The sequence below is a fragment of the Schistocerca cancellata genome, chromosome 4, assembly GCF_023864275.1.
Source record: "Schistocerca cancellata isolate TAMUIC-IGC-003103 chromosome 4, iqSchCanc2.1, whole genome shotgun sequence".
NCBI classification, from domain to species: Eukaryota; Metazoa; Arthropoda; class Insecta; order Orthoptera; family Acrididae; genus Schistocerca; species Schistocerca cancellata.
The window spans coordinates 593681046-593704222 of NC_064629.1; positions in this window are offsets into that span (position 1 = coordinate 593681046).

A 23177-nucleotide genomic window follows, 5' to 3' on the forward strand; every position below is an offset into this window, starting at 1 on the left:
CCAAGCGGTTCTAGGCGCTACAGTCTGGAACTGCACAACCGCTACGGTCGCAAGTTCGAATCCTGCCTCGGGCATGGATATGTGTGATGTCCTTAGATTAGTTAGGTTTAAGTAGTTCTAAGTTTTAGGGGACTGATGACCTCAGAAGTTAAGTCCCATAGTGCTCTGAGCCATTTGAACCATTTTTTTTTAAATCGGGTGATGTGGATAACCAGTCTGCGAGGAAATGAATTCTAGCATTTCCAAAATGCCTATTCAGCAGCTGTTTCACTAGCTGTGGAATGTGTGGAAGAGCACCTTCTTGAAAAAAATGCTCCTACCCACACATTCATGCTCTTGATGGTTTGAAATGACGTTTGTGTGCGGAAGGCTCTCATAGCATTTACCAATGATGGTAAAAGTAACAGGACTCATAGGATCCATCTCCTTGAAAAAATATGGCCCTTGATAATCGTTTGCGTCAACCTGCACCACACAGTTGTCTTTGCAGAATGAAGTGTACCAGTCGATGTTTGATCGATTTACCATTGCTCATATTCTGCATATCTGTGTATTCACATGTCCTTGGAGATGGAAATGAGCTTCAACTGTCCACAGAATGTTCCACAGACATTCGTTGTCCACTTGCATGCGAGGAAAAAATTCTAGTCGAAACGTTTGTCTTACTGTTCAGCAGGAAGCAACTCTTGACAGTGGGTAATTTTGTATGGGTAGCAATGCAGGGTGTTTCGTAGTATTTTAGGCAACATCCTCACAAGCTTGTCCAACGTTTGGCCAATTTTGCATGCACTGTATGTTTGCACCCCACTGTTCGACCCATCCTACAATTCCGTGGTCACATCTACTAACATCGAATCAACTGTTTTCCTCCCTCTGCCACAATGTACTGTCTTTTCGAATAACGTACACCTGTACAACTGTACTTTTCCTGAGGGCATGCAGCTCTACTGTGTGGTTGAATTATTATGGGTAAAATACTCCGGAGGTAAAATAGTCCCCCATTTGGATCTCTGGGAAGGGACTGCTCAGAAGGATGTCGTCATCAGGAGACAAAAAACTGACGTTCTGCAGATCAAAGCGTGTATTGTTAGATCCGTTAATCGCACAGGTTGGTTAGAAAATTTTAAAAAAGGTAGGTGATAGGTTGAAGTTATATGTAGTGGGAATTAGTGAAGTTCAGTGGCAGGAGGAATAGGACATCTGGTCAGGTGAATACAAGGTTAACAAAATCAGATAGGGGTAGGGCAGGAGTAGGTATAATAACGAATAAGAAAATAAAACTGCGAGTAAGTTACTGTAACAGTATAGTTAATGCAATATTGTAGCCAAGTTAGGCACAAAGCCAATACCCATATCACAGTAGTACAAATTTAAATGGCATCTAGCTCTGTAGATGATGAAGAGCCTGAAGAAATGTACGAAGAGATAAAAGAAATTATTTAGGTAGTTAAGGGAAAAGAAAATTTAATTGTGATGGGCGAGTGGTAATCTATAGTGGAAAATGGAAGAAAAGGAAATATTGTCGGTGAATATGGACTGGGGGAAAGGAATAGAAGAGGAAGCCACCTGGTAAAATTTTTCACAGTGCACAATTTAATCATCATCGTGAAAGAAAGTTGCACACATTGGAAGAGACCTAGAATCACCAGAAAATTTCAGATTGATTGCATAATGTTAAAACAAAGATTTTGGAACCATATTTAAACTTTAACACATTTAGAGGGTCGGATGTAGCCTCTGACCACAGTTTATTGGTTATGAACTGCAGATTAAAACTAAAGAAATTGCGAAAAGGTAGGAAATTAAGGCGGTGGGCCCTGGATGGTTTGAAACAACCAGAGGATGTTGAGAGTTTCAGAGGGAGCATTAGGTAACGATTGACTAGGACAGGGGAAAGGAATGAGTACAAGATGAATCAGTAGCTTCGAGAGATGAAATAGTGAAAGTAGCAGAGGATGAACGAGGTAAAATGACAAGGACTAATAGAAATCCTCGGATGACACAGGAGATTTAACTGATGCTAGGAGAAAATAGAAAAATGCAGCAAATGAAGTAGACGGAAGGGAATACAAACGTCTAAATAAGAGATTGGGTAAGTTGGAATGGCTAGAGGACAAATATAAGGATTTAGAAGCAAATTTCACTAGGGGAAAGACACATACCATCTACACGAAAATTAAAGAGCCCTTTGAAGAAAAGAAGCAGATGTACGAATACAACAGCTCAAATGGGAAACCAGTACTAAGCAAAGAAGAAAAAGCTGAAAGATGGAAGGAGTATACAGGGCCTCTATACAACAGAGATGAACTTGAAGGCAATATTATAGAAATAGAAGAAGACGTAGATGAAGATGAGATGGGAGATACGATATTGCAAGAAGAATTTGACAAAGCAGTGAAAGACCCAGCACTAAAAGATATATGTCGAATTAAGGCTCTTAGAGTAGACAATATTCCATCAGAGCTACTGACAGCCTTTGGAGAGCCCGCAACGAAAAAACTCTTCCATCTGGTGTGCAAGATGTATGAGGCAGGCGAAATATCTTCAGCAGCTATTATTCAATTAGCACACTGAGCAAACAATAAAGGAAATTTTGAGTAGGAATTAAAGTTCAGGGAGAAGAAATAAAAACTTTGGCATTTGCTGAAGACACTGTAATTCTGTCAGAGACAGGAGGAGGAGGAGATTAGAGTTTAACGTCCCGTCGACAACGAGGTCATTAGAGACGGAGCGCGAGCTCGGGTGAGGGAAGGATGGGGAAGGAAATCGGCCGTGCCCTTTCAAAGGAACCATCCCGGCATTTGCCTGAAGCGATTTAGGTAAATCACGGAAAACCTAAATCAGGATGGCCGGAGACGGGATTGAACCGTCGTCAACCCGAATGCGAGTTGTCAGAGACAGCAAAGGACTTGGAAGAGCTTTTGTATGGAATAAACAGTGTCTTGAAAGGAGGATATAAGATGAACATCAACAAAAGAATGTGTTCTATCAACCAATCTCTGCTTCTACGCAGAGCAAGGTGGCGCGGTGGTCAGCACACTGGACAGAATTCGGGAGGGCGACGGTTCAATCCCGCATCTGTTCATCCTGATTTAGGTTTTCTGTGATTTCCCTAAATCGCTTCACGCAAATTAAGTTAGGAAATGAGATACTTAAAGTAGTAGATGAGTTTTGTTGTTTGTGCAGCAGAATAACTGATGATGGCTGACGTAGACAGGATATGAAATGTAGACTTGTAGTGGCAAGAAAAGTATTTCTGAAGAAAAGAAATTTGTTAACTTCGAAAATAGATTTAAGTTTTACAAAATCATTTGTGAAAGATTTTGTATGGAGTGTAGATGAAGGGTTGTGGTTGGGTTGATTTGGGAGAGGAGACCAAACTGTGAGGTCATCAGTCTCATCGGATTAGGGAAAGACGGGGAAGGAAATCAGCCGTGCCCTTTCGAAGGAACCATCCTGGCATTTGCCTGAAGCTATTTAAGGAAATCACGGAAAACCTAAATCAGGATGTCCGGACGCGGGATTGAACCGTTGTCCCCCTGAATGCGAGACCAGTGTGCTGACCACTGCGCCACCTCGCTCGGTGTAGAAGAAGGGATTGGTTGATAGGACACATTCTGAGACATCAAGGAATTACCAGTTTAGTATTGTGGAGAGGTGGGGCGAGGGGAGGGGGGAGGGGCAGGGATAAAAATTGTAAAGGAAGACCAAGAGATGGATACAGTAAGCAGATTCAGAAGGATGTAAGACATCACATATTTGCCACCATTTTTGGTAGCCGGTGCATATGTATGTAGTCCGGGTGCCACCACGAAGCTCAAAAGCCGCCCAATGTTATAATTACAAATTACAATACTAATACAATTTGTGACACCTATCCATACAGAGAGAGGTGGGTGATCGTAATAAAATCTTACTGAATTTATAAAGTGTTTTGCCTAAGGACTGTTGTTTTTGCACCTCCTCTCTGCTGATGGCTATTTCCTACACTAGTACATAGTATTGGTGTTATATGAAAGAGGCAGTGTAACAGGATTCAGAATATGTCCACATGTATGTACCACCCATAAAGTAATGGTAGGGGTGGTTTAGCTACAATACATAAATTGAGAATCATGCTGCAGTGTCACTGACTGATAACATCACAAGATCGATGCAATAAAGGGTTTTGTTAATGTGACAAGTCATGGAGGGTGGTGATTTGGAGCTTGAGTAATTGGGTAAAATGCATTTAAATTAAATTAGGTTTAAAAAAACATAATAAAATTACGAAAACTGATGGAAAATACGTAAAATTGATAAAAATACGACGAAAATGTGGAGGGATGAAGGTACTGGTTGTATGAAAATCATTACATTCCTCCGCCAGCGCGACTGATGCTGATGGTGCATATTACCCACGCTCTGTGGGTTTAAGTCCTGCAGAATATCCCCTCGTTCCACCTGTGGTTATGCATTGTAAGCCATAAAAATGAATACCTCGGACACCAAAACAGAGATCATATACCTGAGTGCCATATGCACCTCCATTATGAGGAATCAATGCTCATGGTCTCTTCAAAATCTGCTACCCCATCACTGTAGAAGATGATATCAAATGTAAAGGTCATCAACTTCGGACAGCTGTTCAGAAATGCTCCACAATGCTGCAAACTCTTCGAGTTTCCATATGTTGTAATGTCTTCCATAATAAGAAACACCACCTCTGTCATTTATTTAAACCACCCTGTGTGTTGTGGGAACAGCACAGTTTACACCATGTTATGTCCAGCTTTCTGTAAGAGCCAATGGATTGAGACGTGTTAACATCGGTTTAGCACCTGACACAGACCTCAAAGTCAATGTAGGAAAACAAAATGTGTAGTGGTGTACAAAACTGTAGTCATACACTCCTTGGATGTGTTACATGAAACAAAAAAGTATCAAACTGCTTATGAAAGAACAATGCTACATCCTCTTGGGACTGATAGTGGGAAATGGTCTTCCTACAGTACAGGCGAGAAAACTTTACACAGGCCTATGGAAGCAACTTCGGTCAGTGTCCACCTGCTCCAGTAGACCAATATGTGTATATTTAATGGGATCACCACATATGCTCGATGTCAACATGCAGACAGTATTTGTTTCCTTTACTCCATTGGCTGTTACAAAATAACGAGGGAGACAGAGAGAGAGAGAGAGAGAGAGAGAGAGAGAGAGAGAGACTGTGCTGTCAGTGAAGACTTGGACACCATTACTCCACTGTATTTCTAGCATGGTAATAATAGGAATAAGATCAGGACATGCAGAGGGGGGGGGGGGTATTTATGGACTGTCATTACATATCAACGAATTGTAGGTGTCATAGTTCTGAATTTCTTTGTGCAGTCCATGTATACTCTGCTTGATTGTGAATTTCCCCCTTTAAGTTAGTGTATTATTCTTCTTGTCAGTGACAGTTGGATGACTAGACAGCATGCTAACTAATGGAACAATGCTGTTGGGGAATGTGATAGGTTTTCAACAGAAATAGCTGGGGTCTGTGACTTGATGGGGGACGTCTCTTACTTGTCGAAATCAGGTGGACTCAAATGCTGTATATCAAAGACTGGAAGATTCGTGAGAATACAGCAGGTAAGCAATACTCTGACAAAAAGGTAGACGAGAGGTGAGCTTTATACTGCTTTTTCTAAGTTTTGTGGGCAAACATATTACAACCTCTTACATAAGTTTCATGAAGTGACTGCAATGAGAAAATTAGGAGCTAATATGAAGATTTTTACCGAGAGACAATCAGCAGCAGAAGTTCTGTCTTCTATTTTCTTGTTGGATAAGATACAACATTCTTCCACGAGTTTTGTATGCCTATAAATGGATGGAGTGACATCTTAATAGGTAGACTAAATTTACATTTACATCTCCACCGATCAGCCAGAACATTATGACCACCTTCCTAATAGCCAATATCTTCTCCTTTGGCACATAAAACAGCAGCAATGCATCGTGACATGGAAGCAGTGAGGTCTTCATATGTCACTGGACGGATCAGGCACCACATTCGCACACACAAGTCACCTAATTCCCATAAATTTTGGGGAGGGGGGTGATTAGGCCTGACGTCACGTTCGATCACATCCCAGATGTGTACAAAAGGTCCAGATCCGGCGAGTTGGGGGGGGGGGGGGCGGCACATCATCTGGAACTCGCCATTGTGTTCCTTTAACCACCCCAACACTCTCCTGGTCTTGTGACATGGCGCATTATCTTGTTGAAAAATCCCACTGCCATCAGGAAACCTGATTGTCTTCAAGCGGTGTACATAGTCTGCAACCAGTGTACAATACACTTTGGTGCCTTGCACGAGCTCCACTGGACTCATGGATGTCCATGTGAATGTTCCCCAGAGTATAATGGAGGCGCCACCAGCTTGTCTCCGTCTCACAAGTGCAGGTGTCAAGGAGCTGTTTGCCTGGAAGATGACAGATTCATATTCTCCCTTCAGCATGATGAAGAAGGTATCAGGATTCATCAGACCATGCAACGCTCTGAAGCTGCAACAGCGACAAGTGCTGATGGCCACATGCCTGTTTCAGTCGTAGTTGCCGATGTCGGGGTGTTGACATCAATACGTGTATGGGTGGTCGGCTGCAGAGGCCCATCATTAGGAGTATTCAGTGCACTGTGTGTTCAGACACACTTGTACTCTGCCCAGCATTAAAGTCTGATGATAGTTCTGCCACAGCTCGCTGCCTGTCCTGTTTTACCAGTCTGCCCAGCCTACGACATAAAATATCTGTAATAAGGGTTGGCCACCCAACACCACAACGTCCAAATGTGGTTTCACCTTGGTTTTGCCACATGTTGAAGACACTTACCGCAGCACTCTTCGAACACCCAATGAATCTTGAAGTTTCCGAAATGCTCTCGCTGAGCCTCCAGGCCATCACAATCTTCCCTTGGTCACACTAAAATACATCGCGCACCTTCCCAATTCTACATATGGAGAGCACACTCACTGACACTACACGCAGTGTGCATGTGTCTGACTGCAGTCATTCCTCGCCAGGTGACGCTACTATCGCCTTGACGGGTTTGTATCGATAATAGATCAGTGATAATAATGTTCTGGCTGATCAATGTATATGCATACTTTGAAAGTCATCATACGGGGTTTGGCAGACGATACCGTGTACCACTACTAATAATTTTCTTTCCTGTTCCACTCGCAAATAGAGCGAAGGGAAAAAGACTATCTACATGCCTCCATATCAGCGCTAATTTCTTGTACCTTTGTGGTCCTTACACGAAATACATACTGGCGGTGGTAGAAACTTTCTGCAGTCCGTTTCAAATGTCGGTTCTCAAAAGTGTTTCGCGAAAAAAACACCATCTTCCCTCCAGCGACTCTCATTGGAGATACCTGGCGAGTGTAATCCGACTGCAGGAAAAAAATTACTTAGCATGCAAAGTGGGTCTCATGATCAATTTAATTGATTACTCTATCAATTTGATATTAATGACGTGCTGCCACGCGTGGTAGCAGTGCGGTATATGTCGCCTTGCCACGGATCGCGCGGCTCCCCCCTTCGGAGGTTCGAGTCCTCCCCAGGGACTTGGATGTGTGTGTCGTGCTTAGCGTAGGTTAGTTTAAGTTAGATTAAGTAGCGCGTAAGTCTAGGGACCGATGGCCTTCGCAGTTTGGTCCCATAGGAACTTTTTTTTTTGGGCGAGTGGAAGCGAGGGTGAGAGTACAAACGATATGATTCGCCAGTTGGAGCGGTAATCAGTCGTTTGTCGTGGCGACAAGATCTTTTAACGAAATTTCAATCTCCCACCTACACAGGAAGAAATGACCATCGTAATAAAATCATCTATATTGCCCAATTTATAAAGTGATATGTAGTATAAACCTGATATTTAAACTCCTCTGTTGTGCTGCCTTGAGAGACTTCATAGGTTACTTTAAGAGAGTTCAAAAGTGAGGAGGCATCCTAAGACTGCTCTTAGCAGTCCATCATGATCCAAAAACGAGTTTAATATTCTAGTTCCATTATGCACGACAAGAACAGATATTTTTTACCTGATGAAATAATGTCTAGAGGAAATATGCCATATGCCACACTGTTGTACAGGACTTTCATAACAAGTAACGATACTTCAGCAATGTGAAAACGCATGTCTGCTCCGTTTTCTTCTGTCTTCGCAAATAACTCGTATAAAAGGGAGGAATCTACATTTTGCGTTAGAAATTCAAGGTGTATGGGCTACAAAATCCCAGTCTGGAATTGGGTAAGTTGAATTTTTTTAAATGGGAATAGTCTATGTCAGGGGTGGAACTGCAGTTATATGTCCAAGTAGCATCTGCTTGTCGCACAGTGTATGTGGCTAGCGGCCAACCTGAAGCTGTGTCTTAGTAACCACTTGAGAGAAATCGGAGGTGGGTTTCCCAGCTATCAAATATCAAAGAACGCCGACTTCTACTCCACAGTCACTGGACTGTCCAAGTGATGATGATGTTCAAGGCGCCCTCTGGGTGGGTGAATAGCAAACTGCTGCTCAGCATGCATTTGGTTGACTTCATGATCACTTGCATTACAGGCAACACATGGAGGAGGTGCTTGTGTTTTCAAACATTCTGCATAAAAGACTGCCATTGTATGGCGAGTGTTTTAAAACTTTAACTGCTTGATTTGCTTTTGTCTTTCTATACATATACCACGTCACTCTTTGTGATGTGATTACCAGTCAGTAGTTCCCACCTATGTCACTTGGGGCACTGGGATCACTTGCTAGTTGTTCCCGGGGCCAGGCACAAGACTTCTGGACATCGTGAGAAGCAGATGTGTTGTCGCAACTGTCCCAGTGAAGTGCATTAAGGGAGTTATATTTCTAGTACCATGCATCTGCTTGGAGCTGTTGGTGGATGCATGTTTTATAGAGTCTATTTGTGGTATATTTGTTGGGCAGGGTTTTTTGTGATCTTTTTTGGAATGTCTAGGTCTTTATAAGCGATGTTTTTTTGTGATATGTTATCCCCACTGCCATTCTGTAGCACTGTAATCAGAGCACATCCAATTTTTGTGGCAGTGGATAGCTAGTGCTTCCTACCACCCCCTGCCTGTTAGCCCAACCACGCAAAGGATTGCTGTCATGTGACTTTTGTTTGGACATTAGTGCAACTTCTGATCTGTGCGCAGCATGAGCCAGCCCTGTGTATGGGCATCTTTCCTGACCTGTGCGTACAGGAATACGCGAGGCCGCTGGCGCCGCTGCAATTCCTGGCACATCTGCCTTGTGGTCAGTACAAAGACGCAATTCGAAGATTTTTTCAGCCAGATGTGGGTTGTGGTGGAGGAGGAGGGTGCCTGTGTTCTCAAATGTCGGTGCTTACGAGACCTTAGATATACACTCCTGGAAATGGAAAAAAGAACACATTGACACCGGTGTGTCAGACCCACCATACTTGCTCCGGACACTGCGAGAGGGCTGTACAAGCAATGATCACACGCACGGCACAGCGGACACGCCAGGAACCGCGGTGTTGGCCGTCAAATGGCGCTAGCTGCGCAGCATTTGTGCACCGCCGCCGTCAGTGTCAGCCAGTTTGCCGTGGCATACGGAGCTCCATCGCACTCTTTAACACTGGTAGCATGCCGCGACAGCGTGGACGTGAACCGTATGTGCAGTTGACGGACTTTGAGCGAGGGCGTATAGTGGGCATGCGGGAGGCCAGGTGGACGTACCGCCGAATTGCTCAACACGTGAGGCGTGAGGTCTCCACAGTACATCGATGTTGTCGCCAGTGGTCGGCGGAAGGTGCACGTGCCCGTCGACCTGGGACCGGACCGCAGCGACGCACGGATGCACGCCAGGACCGTAGGATCCTACGCAGTGCCGTAGGGGACCGCACCGCCACTTCCCAGCAAATTAGGGACACTGTTGCTCCTGGGGTATCGGCGAGGACCATTCGCAACCGTCTCCATGAAGCTGGGCTACGGTCCCGCACACCGTTAGGCCGTCTTCCGCTCACGCCCCAACATCGTGCAGCCCGCCTCCAGTGGTGTCGCGACAGGCGTGAATGGAGGGACGAATGGAGACGTGTCGTCTTCAGCGATGAGAGTCGCTTCTGCCTTGGTGCCAATGATGGTCGTATGCGTGTTTGGCGCCGTGCAGGTGAGCGCCACAATCAGGACTGCATACGACCGAGGCACACAGGGCCAACACCCGGCATCATGGTGTGGGGAGCGATCTCCTACACCTGCCGTACACCACTGGTGATCGTCGAGGGGACACTGAATAGTGCACAGTACATCCAAACCGTCATCAAACCCATCGTTCTACCATTCCTAGACTGGCAAGGGAACTTGCTGTTCCAACAGGACAATGCACGTCCGCATGTATCCCGTGCCACCCAACGTGCTCTAGAAGGTGTAAATCAACTACCCTGGCCAGCAAGATCTCCGGATCTGTCCCCCATTGAGCATGTTTGGGACTGGATGAAGCGTCGTCTCACGCGGTCTGCACGTCCAGCACGAACGCTGGTCCAACTGAGGCGCCAGGTGGAAAGGGCATGGCAAGCCGTTCCACAGGACTACATCCAGCATCTCTACGATCGTCTCCATGGGAGAATAGCAGCCTGCATTGCTGCGAAAGGTGGATATACACTGTACTAGTGCCGACATTGTGCATGCTCTGTTGCCTGTGTCTATGTGCCTGTGGTTCTGTCAGTGTGATCATGTGATGTATCTGACCCCAGGAATGTGTCAATAAAGTTTCCCCTTCCTGGGACAATGAATTCACGGTATTCTTATTTCAATTTCCAGGAGTGTATTTAGCGCTAGATATATTTGTAGCGGAAATTTAACTACTTGATTTGCAGAATGTCTGCATATGATTCTCAGACATTGAAAATATGCTTTATTATGAAGAAGGATCATCATAAAGTGGTGTCGAGTGTTTTAAGCGATCTGTTTTATTCCTGTAAACTGTTAAACAATTCATTTGGTAGGGTAGTGCAAATGGACCATTTCCTGCCATTTTTGAATCGCAGTTCGGCTAGCTCTCTCTTTCTCCCTAGCATTAGCGAATGGGAACACAGAATTCTGAGGATGGACGAAAACCTCCATCGATATGTTTAAGATGTTAGTTCATACAAAAATAGGACGTAACCACTTGAGAAAGGCAAAGACAGGAAGTGAGTCTGGAATTTACTGATCAACAGAATGCTGCCACCTGATGCTTTGTTTGGGGTTGTGAGATCAAACGAGACTGACATCTGGTCTGTGGCCCATGGTACTTAGCATTGTGATCTGTAATTATGACATTGGGTGATTCTGACTTCCATGTCAAGCTCATGGACAACATACATATGCATGGGCGACCCAAAATGGTGGCAAATATACTGCACTTCATTCCATTCCTCAGTGCTTACAGTTATTATGTCACGGGAAGTGGATTTGTGAGCACTACCCAGGTGAGGGAGCCCTGTCTACGGCAAACAGATTAAATAAAGAATATGCAACTATGTATTAATTATTATTATTGACATTGATTTGAAATTCGTGTTGTGAGATCTTTCATCTCCAGCACAGACTTCTTCTTTCCAACAATTTCCAGGTGGAGAGGGGAGGGGGGAGAGATGGGAGAGGGCGAAGAGATGGGAAGGGCTGGGGGATTTCCCAGAAGAGAACAGGTGGCTCAGAACTGAACAAATGTCCGTTTTTCCCAAAGGGGTGGGGGGTTTCTCAGGAGGACTGATCATCCCCAGGGGGTCATAAATCAACTCTCAAGGGGTTGTAAACTATTTAGCAAAACAATAGGTTAAGAGGAGAGGAGGGGAGGGGGAGAAGTGTGGGGGGACATCTGCATTTCTATTATTCCACCAAAATTTGAAATATCCACTACCGCCAATAGAGGAGGTGTGTGGGAGAGGGTGGATGTTTGGCAACATTGCAGACTATCTTCAAAGCCCCTTTGTCCCGCTACTCGTAAATATGAGAGGAAGTCAAATGAAAACCTTAAATATTTAATATTTTTTATTGAACAAAAGTGGAACACAGGTTTATCATTTTTCAATACAGTCTTCCTGTTGTTCAACACCCTTCCTCCAGTGCATAGGAAGCACAGCACTCACCTGAAAAATAGTTCTTTTGTCCTTTGCGCAGCCACTTGTGCACTGCCTGCTGTGCCTCTTCTTCAGAACAAAATTATTTCTCTCCCATCACCTCTTTGAGTGGTCCAGTTACGTGATAATCACTCAATGTGGGGTCTGGTAAGTGTGTTACCAAACAACACCTCATTCATCTAAAAGAGAGTTAGAAAAACCTTACCTGCAGATAGCTAAGCCCAGAATTCTTTGGTTTTGGTGATGATAAATAGCGCCATTCCTTGCTTGCTCCCCGTTTCTTTCAGTTTGGTGGTAGTGTACCCAGATTTTGTCTCCTGCAACGATTTTCAGGAAGAAGCCATCACCTTCTGCTTCAAAGTCACGCAAAAGTTCTTTACAGACGTCAATGCATCACTCTTTCAGTTGTGGAGTGAGCTGCCATGACACCCATCTCACAGAGACTTTGGAAAACTTAAGCACGTCATGCGTTATGTGATGAGATGAGCTATTACTTGTGTTCAGATCTGCGGCTATTTCATCCACGTCACAGGGCGATGTTCTACATCCACATACATACTCTGCAAGCCATCGTACGGTGGGTGGCGGAGGGTACACTGTACCACTTGTAATCATTTCCTTTCCTGTTGTACTCGCATATAGAGGCGGGAAAAACGAATGTCTATGTGCCTCCATATGAGCCCTAGTTTCTCTTATCTCCTTACGTGAAATGTACTTTGGCGGCAGGCAGTAGAATCTTCCTACACTCAGCTTCAAATGCTGATTGTCTAAATTTTCTCAGTGGTGTTCCTCGAAAAGAATGTCGCCTATCCTCCAGGGATTCCCATTTGAGTTGCCAAAGCATCTCCGTAATACGAGTACTTCTGTGTTGTTCGAACCCACTGGTAACAAGTTTAGCAGCTGGTCACTGAATTTCTTCCATGTCGTCCTTTAATCTGACCTGGCGCGGATCACAAAAACTAACAGTATTCAAGAATGGCTCATACTAGTTTCCCATATGTCGTCTCCATCACATATTAACCACACTTTCCATCCCAGTGGCATCAACGGCTGCAGTAGATTCACATCACAATGCAATGTACCCCAACCAGGCACTGCGCGTTTGTCACAGAAGCCACAGCACTTCCAAACTTTCGACTCTATTCACACACTTGCTGCAATTATAGATATGTATCACCATACTGTACTTCCATTCGCTGATGGATTCCTATATGTTTCGTACCCGCACTGCTCAGAAAACTTATGACCGAACAGTTCTTCCTTGCTGCATGTCGCAAGAGCGACAGCCATTTGAAACTGCAGTCGTCTATTCACAGCTCCAGAGAGGCAAGATTTGTCTTTAGCTCTTCCAGTGTTTTACTAGGAGTGTATTTCTTAAATTTCGTGCGTGTTTTTCTATTTAAGAATCTAATCCCGCGTTTTCAACCAAGTGTAAATTCAGGCAGTCTGTAGCGCAGTTTTCATTTCTTCTGAAGAACCTGCTACACAGCTCATTAAGGCATCAGCGTCCATTGGTGACACAAGGAGGTTAGTAAGTTGCATTCTACAGTCTGTCCAAAGGATTGACGCTTCGGTAGGAACATGTGGAGGCGTGGAACACACACGTAATCTGACATTTTCAACTCAGTCACACAGGCGAACTATTCACTTTATAAATATGGAAACTGCATCAATGTGTTACTCTACGTTTTGATTTTAGTTTTATCTGCGGTAATAAATTAAGACGATATACCGACAGTTAACGAAAATTAATTTTCTCACAATGTTACCGAATTTCAACATGCGTGACACTTTTTTGTTATTTAAGTTAGGTGACTTCTTTAAGCGAATGAAATCTTAAGAATACATCATATTTTCATATGATCAAACCAGAACTATATCGGAGATCTCTAATGCGAGATAATTTGAGTTAGAAATGGCGCACAATTTCCGCTCGTGCTTCAACCACAAATCGGGGGCCCGTACGGTTTCGTCACGAGAAAGAGATGGCTATTGGTTTGTAATGAAACAGTTATTAATTTTTCTGATCCACCTACTTCATTCTTACACAACAAAAAATAACATTAAGCGTGTTTATCATGATGGGAAAACGCCAACCCCTAGTGTTTAGAAAGAACAGAAGCGATAAAAAAAAAACAAAAAAAAAAAAAAAAAACAGGGCCTCTGTATTACAGCAGTCATATTGTAAACAGTAATATTGATGTTGTGAGATACGGACTGAATTCCTGAGATGAACTTCCTTTGGAATTAGTTTCTATTACGGCCTTATTAAAGTTTCAAAACTTACGACGATGTAATTTTGTTGTGTAGGTGCTTCTTGTAGGCGTAAACTGCGCATGCCAAACATGCACTTGAACCCGCCTGTGTTCCATTTCTACGGGGATAATGGAAAAACACTGATATCACTCTCATCGCTATGGCGGATTCTTGAAGTGTGATTATCACTGTTCTCATTTAATGAAATTATCATCTCCTCCACTCAATTTTCCCAAGGAGCTTCATTCGGCTATGCTCGTTGCATGATGCTCTGCGTATCTTGACGGCTTTCTTCCAGTCTTCAGAGCTGATGGTCCTGACAGCCTTTCTTGGGAGTGCATCGACTACAGAGACAGTAAATTTATTATTATTCATGGCAACGTAACTTTTAATTTGGGCCCATATTAACTCTAATAGGTTGAAATGGCAGTGATAAGATGGTAGCCTAAAGACTGTATGCTCATGTTTTTTGTCAGTTCATAGATTTTGCACTGGGCTTATGGAGAGAAATTTTTTCCACAAGCTCCACCTTTTTAAGATCATCGCTTACGTCAATGTTTTAACGCTGAAGCCAATCAATCATTTCCCTCTTTCGATTTGTCATGGTAGGTGCCTTGTCAACAACAACTGAATGGTAAGGAGCATTATCTAAGACTATCATTGACGGCTTTTCAAGATTAGATATTAGTGAATCTTCTAACTACTTTGTAAATGTAACGTGGTTCATTTGTTCGTGATAATTTCCAGTTTTCTTTCACATTAGAAGTAGGAGACCGTTTGAGAGAATCCGTTGCGAGGTTCCTGCATGAAGAAGAACAAGTCTGGCCCCCTTGCCAAAACGCATTGCCATTGTTCCTTTAGCTGTTTCGTCTGTACAGCCCTGCTTGACAACGTGTTCCAGAGTGTGACTAGTAATTCCTGCAGCAGCAATAATAATAATAATAATAATAATAATAATAATAATAATAAACCCCGTGGAGGCCCGGGAAAAGAATAGGCCTCCGGTATGTTCTGCCAGTCGTAAAAGGCGACGAAAAGAACAAACCACTAATAGGGCTAACCCCCCTTTTAGTGTGATTACTTGGTTCAGGACAGAACTAAAGAAGCCTCGGACAAGTGCCGTCATGGTCGGGGACGACGCTTGAACCCTATGCCCGCCCACAATGGTAACGACACAGCTAGCCAACTGGAAAAGGATTTAAATCCGAATAGAGGTGTTTTGCAGGATATGCTTCCTGCAACCACCCTAGAAGGAAAACAAAGACAGAGGATGAGATGGTCAGATGAAGTTAATCGACACCTCATGTTCTGTTATTACCAAGCAACAAACCTAGGAACCAACACAACTGGATACAGATCACAAGTATACACAACATTTATTACCAGATACCCGGAATTAAAATTTTTAACAGAACAACGACTAGCTGATCAGATCCGTGTAATAATAAAAAATAACAGGATACCCCAGTCAGAATTAGAAAACATCAAACAACAAGTACAACAAATACTGGAACAAAATAATGTGCAATCAGAAGAGGAAGAAAACACAGTAATGGACTCAAACATCCCAGAGCAAACAAACAAAGACCAACACGCATCAATTAAACAATCAGAGGAAAACGAAACCTTAAGACAGCCACCAGAACAAGCACAAATAGAACACGAAGAGAGACACGTGTTAGATATAGAAGAGAAATTTCAGCTGACATATATAGAATACAAAGACACAAATACAGACATTAGACCATTCTTGCATAGACCGCCAAATAACCCACAAGTCAAAACAACAATAAAAACTATCAACACAATCATACACAACAAAATAAATGAAAACACAACTATGGAAGAGTTACAACTACTGGTTTATATAGGAGCACTCACTACACTAAATATACACACTAGGCAGAGATCAGAACAAACCAACACACAGAAGAAACGCACAAAACCAGCATGGCAACACAGGTTACAGATCAGAATAGAAAAACTGAGAAAAGACATCGGACAGCTAACACAATTTATAAGAAATGAAATATCAGACAAAAAACGAAAAAGGTTAGGTAAAATCTTGCAACAAGAAGCAGTAGAGCAATTAGACGAAAAAAAGCAGAAATTGCAAGCATTGGCCAAACGACTTAGAAGATACAAAAAAAGTGAAAATAGAAGGAAACAAAACCAAACATTCAACACAAACCAAAAGAGATTTTACCAAACAATGGATAACACACACATTAAAATAGACAATCCACCAAACATAACAGACATGGAACACTTCTGGAGCAGCATATGGTCAAACCCGGTACAACATAACAGGCATGCACGGTGGATACAAGCAGAAACAGACACATACAAGATGATACCACAAATGCCTGAAGTGATAATTTTGCAACATGAAGTCACCCGAGCAATTAATTCTACACACAATTGGAAAGCCCCTGGAAATGATAAAATAGCAAATTACTGGCTAAAGAAGTTCACCTCAACACATTCACATCTAACTAAATTATTTAACAGTTACATTGCAGACCCATACACATTCCCTGATACACTTGCACATGGAATAACCTATCTGAAACCTAAAGATCAAGCAGACACAGCAAACCCAGCTAAATATCGCCCCATAACATGCCTACCAACAATATACAAAATATTAACTTCAGTCATCACACAGAAATTAATGACACATACAACACAGAACAAAATTATAAATGAAGAACAAAAAGGCTGCTGCAAAGGAGCACGAGGATGTAAAGAGCAACTGATAATAGATACAGAGGTGACATATCAAGCTAAAACTAAACAAAGGTCCCTACACTACGCATACATTGATTACCAAAAAGCCTTTGATAGTGTACCCCACTCATGGTTACTGCAGATTTTGGAAATATACAAAGTAGATCCTAAATTGATACAGTTTCTAAACACAGTAATGAAAAACTGGAAAACCACACTTAATATCCAAACAAATTCAGATAACATCACATCACAGCCAATACAGATTAAGCGTGGAATATATCAAGGAGACTCATTAAGTCCTTTCTGGTTCTGTCTTGCTCTGAACCCACTATCCAACATGCTAAATAATACAAATTATGGATACAATATTACTGGAACATACCCACACAAAATCACACATTTGCTATACATGGATGATCTAAAACTACTGGCAGCAACAAATCAACAACTCAACCAATTACTAAAGATAACAGAAGTATTCAGCAATGATATAAATATGGCTTTTGGAACAGACAAATGTAAGAAAAATAGCATAGTCAAGGGAAAACACACTAAACAAGAAGATTACATATTGGATAACCACAGCGACTGCATAGAAGCGATGGAAAAAACAGATGCCTATAAATACCTAGGATACAGACAAAAAATAGGAATAGATAATACAAATATTAAAGAAGAACTAAAAGAAAAATATAGACAAAGACTAACAAAAATACTGAAAACAGAATTGACAGCAAGAAACAAGACAAAAGCTATAAATACTTATGCTATACCAGTATTGACCTACTCATTTGGAGTAGTGAAATGGAGTGACACAGACCTAGAAGCACTCAATACACTTACACGATCACAATGCCACAAATATAGAATACATCACATACATTCAGCAACAGAAAGATTCACATTAAGCAGAAAGGAAGGTGGAAGGGGATTTATAGATATAAAAAACCTACATTATGGACAGGTAGACAATTTAAGAAAATTCTTTCTAGAACGAGCAGAAACTAGCAAAATACACAAAGCAATCACTCATATAAATACATCAGCTACACCATTGCAATTTCATAACCACTGCTACAACCCTTTAGATCACATAACATCAACAGATACAAAGAAAGTAAATTGGAAAAAGAAAACACTACACGGCAAGCACCCGTATCATCTAACACAGCCACACATAGATCGAGACGCATCCAACACATGGCTAAGAAAAGGCAATATATACAGTGAGACGGAAGGATTCATGATCGCAATACAGGATCAAACAATAAACACCAGATATTACAGCAAGCATATTATTAAAGATCCCAATACCACAACAGATAAATGCAGACTTTGCAAACAACAAATAGAAACAGTAGATCACATCACAAGCGGATGTACAATACTAGCAAATACAGAATACCCCAGAAGACATGACAATGTAGCAAAAATAATACATCAACAACTTGCCATAAAACATAAACTAATAAAACAACACGTTCCCACATACAAGTACACACCACAAAATGTACTGGAGAATGATGAATACAAATTATACTGGAACAGAACGATTATAACAGATAAAACAACACCACATAACAAACCTGACATCATACTCACCAATAAAAAGAAGAAATTAACACAACTAATTGAAATATCCATACCCAACACAACAAATATACAGAAGAAAACAGGAGATAAAATTGAAAAATACATCCAACTGGCTGAGGAAGTCAAGGACATGTGGCATCAGGATAAAGTCGACATTATCCCAATTATACTATCAACTACAGGAGTCATACCTCACAATATTCACCAGTACATCAATGCAATACAGCTACATCCAAACATATATATACAACTACAAAAATCTGTAATTATTGATACATGTTCAATTACCCGAAAGTTCCTAAATGCAATATAACATATACCATACAGTTACAAGGAAGTCACGCTTGACCGAGGTCCGCGTCACGTTCCATTTTTAACCAGACTTAAGTCTGAGAAAAAAAAGTCAATAATAATAATAATAATAAACATGACTCTGCAAACGAATCGATATTGGTAATCCGCTTATCCGTATGATGTGTTTTCCCCAGGAGTGTTAAATTTCAATGGTTCTTCCAGCCTCCTTTTGCTTGTCGAACATTAGCTTACCAGTCTTCGCAACAAAGTTTTTGTTTGTATTCATAACAGCAGCAGTTCTGTCGATTACTTTGTTAACGGAGAGTAGTGGGACACCATTAAGTTCTTCAATCTCAAAGTAGGCACACAACACGCAAACCATTTCTCTCTATTGCTCCCGTATAGCAATCCCCTGGCTAAGAGAACAACATCGAAATTTATACCTTTCAGTGAACTTCCCACTGACACCGTTGAGTACCACACAATGAATAACAGAAACAATGAATAAAAGAATAACTCCTACAATCGTAAAACTAAACACACAAAGTCACAGGGTGCAGCTATCACGTAGGACAGCAAGATGACGAAGTGAATCTCACTGCAGGCAGGAAGTGGTGTCGTTTGGTGTAAAGATTTGGCAACTTCGGGAGTTTGCTGTGGCTACAATTAGCGTGGTATTAGCGAAAGTGGACCGTACCTGCCACGTTAACTTTCACTCCTACCACTTCCGTCCTCTCTGTCAAACCCTAAAGTAATTTTAGACAGACTGTAGGTTCCTATCTGCGTTTATAGTTTACTTCTTCAGTTTATCTTTCTAGCATGAGTAGGATGTGTGCAGACACAGGAGGAGCTGGCGACAGTTTGTGAACTGCTTACTGCGCTTTTGGCTATGGTCAGCCCTCCTTGTGCTGCTACCTCTGTGTGCAGTGCTGGCAAATTATCTGGCACTTCACATCAGATATCCCAGTTGTCGCTTGTTTTGCCCATGGACTCTGCTGCCAAGGCATGTCCTATTGTACCAGACATGTTGGATCTGCGCTCACAGCAGGGTGAGTGACAGGTGATAATGCATTTGCATCACTCGAGGCATAGAGAAAATGTGGAGGCTGACTGTCTGGCCTTGCCTGTTCGCCGTGTGAATGAACAGGTGGCTGCTCCTTCAGCAGGGTCCAAGCAGGCACACACATGCAGAGGTTTGCTAATTATCGGGAGCTCCAACATTAAGCGTGCTATGAAGCCCCTTAGGAAAACAGTATTCAGGGCTGAAAAGAAAGCCAATGTGCACTCGGTATGCACAGATGCGCAGGCAGTCTTTCCTGCAGCTATCGAGCATGCAGTGTACAGTTGTCTACAAGTTGTGTGTCTCATCAGAACCGACAACGCCCTTCGCATTGGCTCTGAGGTCATCCTCAATTCACACAGGTGGCCAGACGAGGTGGTGAAGGCTGCTGCCCTTTCATGTGGGGTGCGAGCGAGGCTCACAATTTTCAGCATTGTTACCAGAGTTGATTGGGGTCCTTTGGTTTGGAAGTGAGTGGAGGGTCTCAACCGAAGGCTTCATCGAATGTGACAAGTCTCGGCTGCAAATTTCTAGACCTGCACTATCGGACGAAGAATTGTAGGGCTCCCTGCAGGGTACTACATTTCACTGAGCCCTTACTTAGCTTGCACTTGTTGTAAATCTCTTGCCCAGCACAAAGTTGCAAGCAACTGAAAAAAGTCCAGGTGACTCGCAAAATTACAGACCAATATCCATAACATCGGTTAGCTGCAGAATCATTAAACATGTTCTCAATTCAAATATAATAAATTTTCTTGAGACTCAGAAGCCAATGTCCATGAATCAGCATAATTTTAGAAAGCATTGCTCCTGTGAGACTCAGCTTGCCCTTTTCTCATATTATATACTGTGAACTATGGATGAAGGTCAACAGCCAGATTCCATATTTCTAAATTTACAGAAAGCCATTCGACAAGGTGGTCCACTGCAGGTTGTTAAAGATACGAGCATATGAAATAGGTTCCCATTTAAGTGAGTGGCTTGAAGACTTCTTAGGTAATAGAACCCACTATGTTGTCCTTGATTGCTAGTGTTCACATCGCAGACTAGCCCATCATCAGGAGTGTCCCAGGGAAGTGTTATAGGACCAATGTTATTTTCTATATACATAAATGATGTGACAGACAGGGTGAGCAGCAATCTGCAGTTGTTTGCTGATAATGCTGTGGTGTATGGGAAGGTGTCATTGTTGAGTGACTGTAGGAGGATACAAGACGACTTCCCAAAATTTCTAGTTGATGTGATGGATAGCAGTTAGCTCTGAAAGCAGAAAAAATTTAAGTTTATGCAGATGAGTAGGAAAAACAAACCCGTAATGGTCTGGCACAGAATTAGTAGTGTCTTGCTTGATGCAGTCATGTTGTTTAAATATTTGGGAGTAATGTTGTAAAGCACATGAGGATTTGTGGTAGGGAAAGCAATTAGTCAACATCAGTTTATTGGGAGAATTCTGGGAAAGTGTGGTTCATCTGTAAAGGAGTGTAAAGGAGTCCACATATAGGATGCTAGTGTGACCTATTCTTAAGTACTGCTTGAGTGTTTGGGATCTGTACCAGGTTGGATTAAAGGAAAACGACAAAGCAGTTCAGAGGTGAGCTGCAAGATTTGTTACCAATAGGTTCGAACAACATGTAAGTGTTACAAAGATGGTTTTGGGACTCAAATGGGAATCCCTGGAGGGAAAGCAATCTTCTTTTCGAGGAACACTATTGAGAAAATTTAGAGCACAGGCATTTGAAGCTTACTGCAGAACAGTTCTACTGCCACCAACATACATTTCGCTTAAGGATCATGAAGATATGATACAAGAAATTAGGGCTCATATGGAGGCATGTAGTTGATGCCAGTGGAACAGGAAAGAAAATGACTATTAGTGGTACAGGATACCCTCCATCACACACCGTATGGCATCTTGCAGATTACATATGTAGATGAATTGTGGCCACATTTCACTTGTCTATAGTATGCTGGAAAGTGTAGCTCATTTGTTGTATCACTAGTAATAATACTACCAACTTACAGAACAATGGCCCAAAATGTCTTTTTTGATCACACTTTTAAAATTTTCATTTAATTCCCCTGATACACAGTTCTTTGGTGACAGTTAACAGACTTCCTTAGCAACTATTATCTTGTTTTAATTAAAGAAGCTTGCATGCTACTTATATGTGAATATTTCACAAGCATCCACATGGAGAGTTAAACTGTTAAAATGGTTTGGGCATGTTCTGAGACTGCTGATTTATACATCTGCAAATCTTGCAGTGTTTGAAAAATATCTTGGCATACAGTACTGTTTATTGCTTATTTTAAAGGTCCAGGAGTGCATTCCTGAGCACTTACCATTGCAGTCCTTGCTATCTTTATATACATTACCATTATTAATCTGAGTTTTGGCAGCTATTTCTATTTTAAATTAACGTAATTTATATGTTAAGTTCATGCCTTGATTTTATGTACATAAAATCATACAATTCTTGGATACAGGGGACACTTTTTTACTAGGTCTGTAATATTTCTTGAGGAAACTTCTCAGTAAAATCATATACATAAAGAGTTTTTGCCACAGTTACCCTACACAGTAGCACAAGGAGTGCACATGTGACCAGCGGGTCAATGGTGGGACGCCAAAGCTTGTGTGCACGATCTGTCATTAAGTTGATAATTTTTGTTCAAAGCTACTACATTACCAATGTTAATATTATAAAAAGGATATATTGCTACTCACCATACTGCAGTCTTTTCGTTGTGCCTATCTGTGAGTCGACATTTTATCTAAATGGTTATTATCAATCTATCCTTTTAAAATGTTGTTATTCCATCCTGAACTTCCCATTGCTTTGTATTACTAATTTTATATTACATATAAATGTTGGCAACACGTGTATTTTGTATTAGTGACTGCCTTTAAACACGTGTGACTCAACTTTCACTGAGCCCCACCTTTCGGTGGAACAGAAATTAGTGATTTTGCCAATACGCAAGTTCAAGAAGTAGATTTTACATAAATAATATTGTTATTTTTAACACTGAATGGCTGACTAGATGTACTGTATGTGTGGTAGTAAATGAAGATTCTATTATGTGTGTTTTTGTGTAAATCCTAAAACAAAATTAATACTCCAATAAATTTTTGAA